At 42.1% G+C, this 12544-nt stretch overlaps 1 long non-coding RNA gene across 1 annotated transcript in view; it reads right to left on the bottom strand.

The window, feature by feature from the left end:
* Positions 1–12544, bottom strand: part of FAM134B — a 156196-nt gene that overhangs the window by 107206 nt on the left and 36446 nt on the right. Inside the window, exon 2 of the long non-coding RNA XR_001919793.1 lies at positions 2283–2389. This is a non-coding gene — a long non-coding RNA (family with sequence similarity 134 member B). The remainder of the gene's footprint in view (positions 1–2282; positions 2390–12544) is intronic.

The raw sequence follows: 12544 nt of genomic DNA, 5'->3' as shown, positions 1-12544 counted from the left end.
TTGGAGGGATGTCCTACAAGCGAAGGACACCAGGAACCGGCAGAAGGCAGGTCAGACAAGAGATCTTTCCCGAGAGCCTCTGGAGGGAGCATGGCCCTGCCCACACCTTGATTTGGGCCCAGCAATACTGATTTTGAACTGTAAGTGAAGACATTTCTGTTGTACTGAAGAACCAAACTTGTGGTAATTTGTCACTGCAGCCAGAGGAAGCCAATAGGCTATGAAGAGACCTCTCCACTGCTGTGAAAGGGAAGCCACTCAGTTGTGTCTGACTCTTAGCGACCCTATGGACTGCAGCCCACCAGGCTCCTCCATCCATGGGATTTTCCAGGCAAGAGTACTGGAGTAGGGTGCCACTGCCTTCTTCATAGCTTGCAATTCTTGATATGAAAGTTCCACATGTGCAACAGCATCAAGCTGGTGAGTTAACACAGGGAATGGTCCTTGTAAGAGTGAGAAAAGGGACAGTTACAAAGTCGAATTTCCACTTCATCTTTGGCCTCCCCATTTGTCTGTTCCTTATAACTTGTGCCTGGCCTTGGACCAGATCTGTACACCAATGCAAACATTGGGATGCTCAGCTTGCTATGTGAGTCCAGTTACCCTATTGAGCTAGAATGACTGCAGGTAAAATAGGTAAGTGGTTATTTTCTTTCTTCTAAGAAAGAATATAATCTTTCCTCTAAGATTCCCTTGAGGGAGCTTCTGGAGGGTGAAGATGTTACCAAGCCTATTTGAGAGAAACAGGCTCTTCTCTATTAGTTATAATCCAGGCAGAAACACAGGTGTCGCCATGGGTTGTTCCCACCCACCTGAGTACAAAGCTCTACAGCATGGAGATGCCCCAACTCTGTGCTGTGCTTAGTCACTCAGTCATGTCTGACTCTTTGTGACCCCAATGGACTGTAGCCCACCAGGCTCGTCTGTCCATGGGGATTCTCCAGGCAAGAATACCAGAGTGGGTTGCCATGTTCTCCTCCAGGGGATCTTCCCAAGCCAAGGATCGAACCAAGATCTTCTGCATTGCAAGCAGATTCTTTACCATCTGAGCCACCAGGGAAGCCCCAACTCTAGGCAGAATTAGTATTTCTAGGGCGAACAGAGGGGCTTCCCCAAAGGCTCAGCGGTAAAGAATCTGCCTGTAATGCGGAAGACGTGGGTTTGATCCCTGAGTCAGGAAGATCCCCTGGAAGAGCAAATGGTAACCCACTCCAGTAATCTTGCCTAGAAAATTCTATGCACAGAGAGCCTGGCGGGCTACAGTCCAAAGGGTCACAAACAGTTGAACACAACTGAGCATGCACGCATGTGTTAGGGTGAACAGAAAGCATCGGGTGCCTGGTTAGGGTTAGAAGGGAGACAGTTCGGAGCCTATTCTCTGAAACAGAAAAGAGGGGCATGGGGAGGAGGGGGACAGAGCAAGAAGGAAGAACATGTACAAGAATGTAAACCAACCTATAGAGATTTGAGAAAAGTGGTAACTGGACAAAACCAAATCTGTTCATGTTCCCAGAACAAGCACCTCCAAACCTTGGCGGTAGCACCTCCAAGGAATCACCTCCAAACCTTGAAACACGGCCATGTGAAACAATCTTTCTAAATGGTTTACGCATGAGTTAATTTAAGAACCATATAGACTTAAAATATAAACCGGATTTAAAGTGAACTATAGAGCACTGTGGCTTCCCTGGTGGCTCAGAGGTTAAAGCATTGGCCTGCAATGCAGGAGACCTGGGTTCAATCCCTGGGTCGGGAAGATCCCCTGGAGAAGGAAATGGCAGCCCACTCCAGTGTTCTTGCCTGGAGAATCCCAGGGACGGGGGAGCCTGGTAGGCTGCCATCTATGGGGTCGCACAGAGTCGGACACGACTGAATCAACCTAGCAGCAGCAGCAGCAGTCCATTTTCCAATGGCTCAGTTTCGTCATGTGGGATGTTATAAATATTTAACTGTCATCCTCACTGTGGCCTACTTGAATATCAAAATGCTATTTAGAATAACAGCGCTCAGAGCCAAAAGAGAAACCAGCACACACAAACCATTTGCCCAGCAGCAGCAGTATGACTAAGGACACATCTGTCAATAAATGATAAATACCTAAATAAATTTAAAAAATTTAAAAGTAACACTTAACAAACATTTAAACTAAAAAAGCCAGTGCCTATACAATCTGTTATTTTGTTCCTTTTCAAAGACCACTTAGTTAAAATGTCTACACAAAGGCCAGACATTCAGGGTCTAGAAAATTAAATGCTATAAAAATGAATTCAAAGTTTTCTTACCTCTTGTTCTAGACAAAATCATATCCTTTATTATCTGCATAATAACACGTGTAAGGATCATGACGGAAATCAGATGATACACTCTCCATGGAGTCAGTGCAAGGAACCTATCACAGCAAAAAACAGACAAATCATTGTTTCTATTTGAGGATTTTACCTTTTTTAAACAATTAGGTTTACTATCTGCCACAGAAACATAAAATAGATTCAATAAATGATTTCACTTGTCAAAAGCACCCGCAACATGACCATATGAAAGTTACTTGGGACTTCCCTGGTGGGCCAGTGGTTAAGAATCTACCTGCCAATGCAGGGGACACAGGTTCAATCTCTGGTTCAGGAAGATCCCACATGTCTGCGGGCAACTAAGCCTGTGCACCACAGCTACTGAGCTCGTGATCTAGAGCCCACGAGGTGAAACTAAATCCTGTGTACCTACAGCCCATGCTATGCAACAAGAAAAGCCACCACAACGAGAAGCCCGAGCACCGCAACTAGAGAACAGCTTCCACTCGCCGCAACCAGAGAAAGCCTGTGCAAAGCAACCAAGACCCAGAGGAGCCAAAAATTAAGGAAGAAAGTTACTTAATAGGCATTAGAGACAATGAAATAAAAGCCCCTGAGCCATGTGTACTTTTGTGCCAGGCTTTTCTGCTCCAACTGCCCATCTGGGCAAAGGATTTGCGATCTTGGGTATGGCCCAAATAGCACTCTGCTAGATGGAATAGAATTGACCCGGAGCAGAATCATTATAACAAAGCCAGAGCTGCAGGGTCTTCTGAGGCACAGTCAGTGAGTCAGTTCAGTTGCTCAGTCATGTCCAACCTTTTGCGACCCCATGGACTGCAGCATGCCAGGCCACCCTGTCCATCACCAACTCTTGCAGTATACTCAAATTCATGTCCATTGAGTCGGTGATGCCATGCAACCATCTCATCCCCTGTCATCCCCTTCTCCTCCTGCCTTCAATCTTTCCCAGCATCAGGGTCTTTTCAAATGAGTTAGTTCTTTGCATCAGATGGCCAAAGTATTGGAGTTTCACCTTCAGCATTAGTCCTTCCAATGAACATTCAGGACTGATTTCCTTTATTTTTTTAATTTAAATTTATTTTAATTGGAGGCTAATTACTTTACAATATGGTATTGGTTTTGCCATACATCAACATGAATCCTCCACAGGTGTACACGTGTTCCCCATCCAGAACCCCCCTCCCACCTCCCTCCCTGTACCATCCCTCTGGGTCATCCCAGTGCACCAGCCCCAAGCATCCTGTATCCTGCATTGAACCTGGACTGGCGATTCATTTCTTATATGATATTATACATGTTTCAATGCCATTCTCCCAAATCATCCCACCCTCTCCCTCTCCCACAGAGTCCAAAGGACTGTTCTATACATCTGTGTCTCTTTTGCTGTCTCACATACAGGGTTATCATTACCATCTTTCTAAATTCCATATATATGCGTTCAGTTCAGTTCAGTTCATTTCAGTCACTCAGCTGTGTCTGACTCTTTGTGACCCCATGAATCACAGCACGCCAGGCCTCCCTGTCCATCATCAACTCCCAGAGTTTACTCAAACTCACGTCCATCAAGTCGGTGATGCCATCCAGCCATCTCATCCTCTGTCGTCCCCTTCTCCTCCTGCCCCTAATCCCTCCCAGCATCAGAGTGTTTTCCAATGAGTCAACTCTTCGCATCAGGTCGCCAAAGTATTGGACTTTCAGCTTCAGAATCATTCCTTCCAAAGAACATCCAGGGCTGATCTCCTTTAAAATGGACTGGTTGGATCTCCTTGCAGTCCAAGGGACTCTCAGGAGTCTTCTCCAACACCACAGTTTAAAAGCATCAATTCTTCGGCACTCAGCTTTCTTCACAGTCCAACTCTCATATCCATACATGACCACTGGAATAAACCATAGCCTTGACTAGATGGACCTTTGTTGGCAAAGTAATGTCTCTGCTTTTCAATATGCTATCTATGTTGGTCATAACTTTTCTTCCAAGGAGTAAGCATCTTTTAATTTCATGGCTGCAATCACCATTTGCAGTGATTTTGGAGCCCCCCAAAATAAAGTCTGACACTGTTTCCACTGTTTCCCCATCTATTTCCCATGAAGTGATGGGACCAGATGCCATGATCTTCATTTTCTGAATGTTGAGCTTTAAGCCAACTTTTTCACACTCCTCTTTCAATTTCATCGCATTAGTATACTGTATTGGTGTTTTTCTTTCTGGCTTACTTCACTCTGTATAATAGGCTCCAGTTTCATCCACCTCGTTAGAACTGATTCAAATGTATCCTTTTTAATGGCTGAGTAATATGCCATTATGTATATGTATCACAGCTTTCTTATCCATTCGTCTGCTGATGGACATCTAGGTTGCTTCCATGTCCTGACTATTATAAACAGTGCTGTGATGAACATTGGGGTACACGTGTCTCTTTCAATTCTGGTTTCCTCAGTGTGTATGCCCAGCAGTGGGATTGCTGGGTCATAAGGCAGTTCTAGTTCCAGTTTTTTAAGGAATCTCCACACTGTTCTCCATAGTGGCTGTACTAGTTTGCATTCCCACCAACAGTGTAAGAGGGGGTTCCCTTTTCTCCACACCCTCTCCAGCATTTATTGCTTGTAGATTTTTGGATCACAGCCATTCTGACTGGTGTGAAATGGTACCTCACTGTGGTTTTGATTTGCATTTATCTGATAATGAGTGATGTTGAGCATCTTTTCATGTGTTTGTTAGCCATCTGTATGTCTTCTTTGGAGAAATGTCTGTTTAGTTCTTTGGCCCATTTTTTGATTGGGTCATTTATTTTCCTGGAATTGAGCTGCAGGAGTTGCTTGTATATTTTTCAGATTAGTTGTTTGTCAGTTGCTTCATTTGCTATTATTTTCTCCCATTTTGAAGGCTGTCTTTTCACCTTGCTTATAGTTTCCCAAATAGCCAAAGCAATCTTGAGAAAGAAGAATGGAACTGGAGGAATTAACCTGCCTGGCTTCAGGCTCTACTACAAAGCCACAGTCATCAAGACAGTATAGTACTGTCAAAAAGACAGAAATATAGATCAATGGAACAAAATAGAAAGCCCAGGGATAAATCCACGCACCTATGGACACCTTATTTTTGACAAAGGAGGCAAGAATATACAATGGAGAAAAGACAATCTATTTAACAAGTGGTGCTGGGAAAGCTGGTCAACCACTTGTAAAAGAATGAAACTAGAACACTTTCTAACATCATACATAAAAATAAACTCAAAATGGATTAAAGATCTAAACGTAAGACCAGAAACTAAAAAACTCCTAGAGGAGAACATAGGCAAAACACTCTGACATAAATCACAGCAGGATCCTCTATGACCCTCCTCCCAGAATATTGGAAATAAAAGCAAAATTAAACAAATGGGACCTAATTAAAATTAAAAGCTTCTGCACAACAAAGGTAACTATAAGCAAGGTGATTTCCTTTAGAGTTGACTGGTTTGATCTCCTTGCAGTCCAAGGGACTCTCAAGAATCTTTTCTAACACCACAGTTCAAAAGCATCAATTCTTTGGTGTTCAGCTTTCTTTATAGTCAAACTCTCACATCTGTACATGACTATCGAAAAAACTATAGCTTTGACTAGACAGACCTTTGTTGGTAAAGTAATGTCTATGTTTTTTAATATGCTGTCTTCTCTGTTCAGTTCAGTTCAGTCACTCAGTCATGTCCAACTCTGTGAAACCATGAACCGCAGCACACCAGGCCTCCCTGTCCATCACCAACTCCTGGAGTTTACCCAAACCCATGTCCATTGAGTCGGTGATGCCATCCAACCATCTCATCCTCTGTCGTCCCCTTCTCCTCCTGCCCCTAATCCCTCCCAGCATCAGGGTCTTTTCCAGTGAGTCAGCTCTTCGCATCAGGTGGCCAAAGTATTGGGGTTTCAGCTTCAACATCAGTCCTTCCAATGAGAACTCACCTCCTTTCGGATGGACTGGTTCGGTCTCCTTGCAGTCCAAGGGACTCTCAGGAGTCTTCTCCAACACCACAGTTCAAAAGCATCAATTCTTTGGTGCTCAGCTTTCTTCACAGTCCAACTCTCATATCCATACATGACCACTGGAAAAACCACAGCCTTGACTAGACGGACCTTTGTTGGCAAAGTAATGTCTCTGCTTTTGAATATGCTGTCTAGGTTGGTCATTACTTTCCTTCCCAGGAGTAAGCATCTTTTAATTTCATGGCTGCAATCATCATTTGCAGTGATTTTGGAGCCCAGAAAAATAAAATGAGCCACTGTTTCCACTGTTTCCCCATCTATTTCCCACAAAGTGATGAGACCAGATGCCATGATCTTAGTTTTCTGAATGTCAAGCTTTAAGCCAACTTTTTCACTCTCCCCTTTCACTTTCATCAAGAGGCTCTTTAGTTCCTCTTCACTTTCTGCCATAAGGGTGGTGTCATCTGCATATCTGAGGTTATTGATATTTCTTCTCCCGGCAATACTGATTCCAGCTTGTGCTTCCTCCAGCCGAGCATTTCTCATGATGTACTCTGCACATAAGTTAAATAAGCAGAGTGACAATATACAGCCTTGACGTACTCCTTTCCTGATTTGAAAACAGTCTGTTGTTCCATGTCCAGTTCTAATTGTTGCTTCCTGACCTGCATATAGGTTTCTCAAGAGGCAAGTCAGGTGGTCTGGTATTCCCATCTCTTTCAGAATTTTCCACAGTTTATTGTGATCCACACAGTCAACGGCTTTAGCATAGTCAATAAAGCAGAAATAGATGTTTTTCTGGAACTCTCTTGCTTTTTCCATGATCCAGCAGATGGTTGGCAATTTGATTTCTGGTTCCTCTGCCTTTTCTAAATCCAGCTTGAACATCTGGAAGCTCACAGTTCATGTACTGTTGAAGACTGGCTTGGAGAATTTTGAGCATTACTTTACTAGCGTGTGAGATGAGTGCAATTGTGCGGTAGTTTGAACATTCTTTGGCATTGCCTTTCTTTGGGATTGGAATGAAACCTGATCTTTTCCAGTCCTATGGCCACTGCTGAGTCTTCAAATTTGCTGGTATATTGAGTGAAGCACTTTCACAGCATCAACTCTCAGGATTTGAAATGGCTCAACTGGAATTCGATCACCTCCACTAGCTTTGTTCATAGTGATGCTTCTTAAGGCCTACTTGACTTCACATTCCAGGATGTCTGGCTCTAAGTGAGTGATCACACCATCGTGATTATCTGAGTTGTGAAGATCTTTTTTGTATAGTTCTTCTGTATATTCTTGCCACCTCTTCTTAATATCTTCTGTTTCTGTTAGTTCCATACCATTTCTGTTCTTTATTAAGCCCATCTTTGCATGATATGTTCCCTTGGTGTCTTTAATTTTTCTGAAGAGATCTCTAGTCTTTCCCATTCTATTGTTTTCCTCTATTTCTTTGCATTGATCACTAAGGAAGGCTTTATCTCTCCTTGCTATTGTTTGGAACTCTGCATTCAAATGTGCATATCTTTACTTTTCTCCTTTGCCTTTCACTTCTCTTCTATTCACAGCTATTTGTAAGGCCTCCTCAGACAGCCATTTTGCTCTTTTGCATTTCTTTTTCTTGGGGATGGTTCTTGATTCCTGTCTCCTATACAATGTCACAAACATCCATCCATAGTTCTTCAGGCACTCTATCAAACCTAATCCCTTAAATCTACTTGTCACTTCCACTGTATAATCGTAAGGGATTTGATTTAGGTCATACCTGAATGGTCTAGTGGTTTTCCCTACTTTTTCATTTTAAGTCTGAATTTTGCAATAAGGAGTTCATGATCTGAGCCACAGTCAGCTCCCTGTCTTGTTTTTGCTGACTATATAGAGCTTCTCCATCTTTGGCTGCAAAGAATATAATCAATCTGATTTTAGTATTGACCATCTGGTGATGCCCATGTGTAGAGACTTCTCTTGTGTTATTGGAAGAGGGTGTTTGCTATGACCAGTGCATTCTCTTGGCAAAACTCTCTCTGGAGTCTCCTGCATTGCTGGCGGATTCTTTACCAACTGAGCTATCAGGGAAGCCTCTCCTCATGCACAGAGAGTAGATAAAGTAGATGCCCTTTACTTACTATCCTGTCTTAGCTTCTGTTTTATGTTGTGTTCATTTCTTTACCTCCTACCCGTTTTTTCCCACCCATCTGTTAAAAATAGCAGTTATTAGGAACCCAGTTTGCCAGCCCTTTCTCTCTAATATCACTGCTCTTTTGTCTATCTGCCCACTTCCTCTCCAGAAGAAAACAAAGAATTCTTTATGACGAACAGCACACAAACCCTACAGTACTTTTTTGGCTTGTTTGTTTTTGATTGGTTTTATAAAGGAATGGAAAGGCAAAGAAGTCACAGGGAGCTTAGAGTCTTCATAAAGAGGTTGAAGCCCATTTTACATAAGTTAGTTGGTTAAGCTGCTAATTAATAGTTCTTTGCAAACCTGTGAACTGAAGCCTGCCAGGCTCCTCTGTCCTTGGGATTCTCCAGGCAAGAATACTGGAGTGGGTTGCCATTTCCTTCTTCAGGGGATCTTCCCGACCCAGGGATTGAACCCAAGTCTCCCACATTACAGGCAGATTCTTTACTGTCTGAGCCACTAGGGAATCCTTTCACTTGGGGCAATCATAACTCAGAAAAATTAACAGATTTATCACTTAATACTAACTGTGAAGCAGTGTAGAATGTATTAATATAAAAAAGCAAAGAATACATGAAAACTGCCTTCTAGGAACTTACTTCCTCATCAGAGAAATGAACCCAGGCTGTGCTAACAAAATCCAAGGCAATGAGTCTTAATGCTATAGCAAAACATGGGCAAAGAGAAAAGAGAAGCAAAGGAAGAGAAATTATTAACTCCAAATCAAGGAAGATCTAGAAAAGTGGCATTGAACTTGGTATGGGAGGATGGATGCAATTCAGAGGAAAATAGAAGCTAAGTTCCAATTAGTGGATATAACATGAGTAGAAGAATCAGACAAGGGTGAGGTGTGCCTGGGGCATGCAGGTGGTCTGGGATAGCCCCAGCAGAAGCAGAGGGATAAAGAAGAGAGTTGGGAGACTGGCAGAGAGAAGAGATTGAGGTGCCAGGCTCAGGGCTGACTGTGGCAAGCCCTGAGGATATATAGGGAGTTTGGTTTTAACACTACTGACAGTAGAGAAAAAGCCAAAGATATAGAGTAGGAAAATGAAATTGAGTGATTTAGGGAAATGCCTGAGGGCAGCAGAGAAGATGAGGTAGATAGGGAGGAAACTGGCATTCAGGAAGGCTATGCAGTATGCTTGGTGAGAAGTGGCCAACATGAGATGCTGGTAAAGTATGGGTAAACCCTCTCCCAGAATGTGGGCAACCCAAGTTCAAGGTCTAGTTCTTATGCTAATTGTCTGTGTGTGACCTGGGCCAGAGTGGGTAGAATAGGTCAGTGCTTCCTAAGTATAGTTCTGCCAACTGTTAGCAGCCTGCCTGCCTGGAAAGCTTGTTAAAATACAGATTCCCAGACCCCAGGCTCCCCCCGCCCCCCGCAGATCCTCTGAAATAGGTGGTTTAAATACTAGTATTTACATTCAATAAATATCTATTTATGGGGGCCTACACTGGGCCACTTCATGGCAAATAGTTGTGGAAACAATGGAAACAGCGAGAGACTATTATTTTCTTGGGCTCCAAAACCACTGCAGATGGTGACTGCCTACATGAAATTAAAAGACGCTTGCTCCTTGAAAGTAAAGCTATAACAAATCTAGACAGCATACTAAAAAGTAGAGAAATTATTTTGCCAGCATGAGAGATGGTAAAGGACAAAAAAGCCTGGCATGCTGCAGTCCACGGGGTCGAAAAGAATTGGACATGACTGAGCAACTGAACCACAACACACTGAAGTGGCAGTTCTCAGAATTTTTGATAATGATCTACTGTAAGAAATTCATTTATATCTACATACATACAGATGAAACCAGCTTCAAAGTGATATTTGTCCTTATAATGTGTGATGACTTCTTTTTTTTTCTTTTAATTGAATGCTTTTATTTTTACATGATTTATAATGTGATGACTTCTGACACTTTCCTTCAACTCCACTATATTTTAAAATGCTGACTGCGACTCACTTAAGTGACTCCACAAATGAGTTGTAACTCAGTGTGACTCACATTGCATCAGAAGGAATCTTCAGATGTTAGATTACTATGTTTCATTAGAAAGGCCTTTGCTTCAGAGTCAGGTAAAGACCTAGGAGAGAAAGTTCCCTCAAGTTTAAAGATCTTTTGAGATAACCAGGAAGCCATTTAAGGATCTCTTAAAAACCAAAGAAATGCAAAATGAACTGAATCAGTGCTGGTCATTACTTATTCTTTTAGTGGAAATTACAATCTTCCAGGAATACAAAAATTAGGGAATGATAGGACTTTGACCCATCGCCCTGGCTGCTAATAGCTCTCATTTAGAGGGCATTGCCATAGCAACTCCAAGAGCCTTGAGGATGCCCCTCATGTGCCCTGAGCCAGGGACTAGTTGGTATCTTGCCCAAGGGTCTCATTGGTCATTAAAGATCCTCAGCCAAATGAGAATGTAACCCAATCACTATTCAATACTTGGAGTGGAAATGCCAAAATTGTATGGGATTGCATGTCTCCTTGGTGAATGAGTGTCTTTGCAGTCCAAGAGTTAAGAAAAGAAATGTCTAAGAAACAAAGTCCTAATATCAATAATTTGTACCTAGGAAAAACCTGCATGTTTTTGGTATTTTAGTTATTTACACTGCCTATGAGGATTCATCTCATGGTTCCAATGAAAATATGTAGCATAATTTAGATTTCTGATTTGAAATTCAAATCATAGGAACACTTATGAATGTATTTATTTTATGCGAATTGCCTAATATTTGGCAGATCTTGGTTGTCAGACAAGGCCATTTTTAAAAACTTTTATTTTGGTATCTTTCAAGCATATACAAAAAGAGAAACTGAAGTAGAGTAAGCCCAGCTTCAATAATTCTCCATTCATGGCCAGTCTTGTTTGTTTATATTCCCACACACTGAAGCTCTCTCCTATTTCTATATCTATTTCTGCTTTATTGACTATGCCAAAGCCTTCGACTGTGTGGATCACAATAAACTATGGAAAGTTCTGAAAGAGATGGGAATACCAGACCACCTGACATGCCTCTTGAGAAACCTGTATGCAGGTCAGGAAGCAACAGTTAGAACTGGACATGGAACAACAGACTGGTTCCAAATAGGAAAAGGAATACATCAAGGCTGTATATTGTTACTCTGCTTGTTTAACTTATATGCAGAGTACATCATGAGAAATGCTGGGATGGAGGAAGCACAAGCTGGAATCAAGATTGCCTGGAGAAATATCAATAACCTCAGATATGCAGATGAACCACCCTTATGGCAGAAAGTGAAGAAGAACTAAACAGTCTCTCTTTTTTTAAAAAAATATTTTTATTTTTACTTTATTTTACTTTACAATACAGTATTGGTTTTTCCATACATTGACATGAATCCACCATGGGTGTACATGCGTTCCCAAACATGAACCTCCCTCCCCATAACATCTCTCTGGGTAATCCCCGTGCACCAGCCCCAAGCATCCTGTATCCTGCATCGGACATAGACTGGCGATTCATTTCTTACATGATGAAAGGGAAACAGGAGAGCAAAAAGTTGGCTTAAAAGCTCAACATTCAGAAAACAAAGATCATGGCATTCAGTCCTATCACTTCATGGCAAATAGATGGAGAAACAGTGGAGAAACAAATCTAAAAAATAAATAGATTTATTTTCTTGGGCTCCAAAATTACTGCAGATGGTGATTGCAGCCATGAAGTAAAAAGACGCTTACACGTTGGAATGAAAGTTATGACCAACCTAGACAGCATATTCAAAAGCAGAGACATTACTTTGCCGACTAAGGTCCATCTAGTCGAGGCTATTGTTTTTCCAGTAGTCATGTATGGATATGAGAGTTGGACTATAAAGAAAGCTGAGCACCAAAGAATTGATGCTTTTGAACTGTGGTGTTGGAGAAGACTCTTGAGAGTCCCTTGGACTGCAAGGTGATCCAACCAGTCCATCCTAAAGGAAATCAGCCCTGAATGTTCGTTGGAAGGACTGATAGTGAAGCTGAAACTCCAATACTTTAGCTACCTAATGAGAAGAGCTGACTCATTTGAAAAGACCCTAATGCTGGGTAAGATTGAAGGCAGGAGGAGAAGGGGACTACAGAGGATGAG

This window comes from Capra hircus, chromosome 20 (assembly GCF_001704415.2).
Source record: "Capra hircus breed San Clemente chromosome 20, ASM170441v1, whole genome shotgun sequence".
Taxonomy (NCBI): domain Eukaryota; kingdom Metazoa; phylum Chordata; class Mammalia; order Artiodactyla; family Bovidae; genus Capra; species Capra hircus.
Note: the sequence above shows the minus strand (reverse complement) of the source record. Positions and strands in the feature narration are given on the sequence as shown.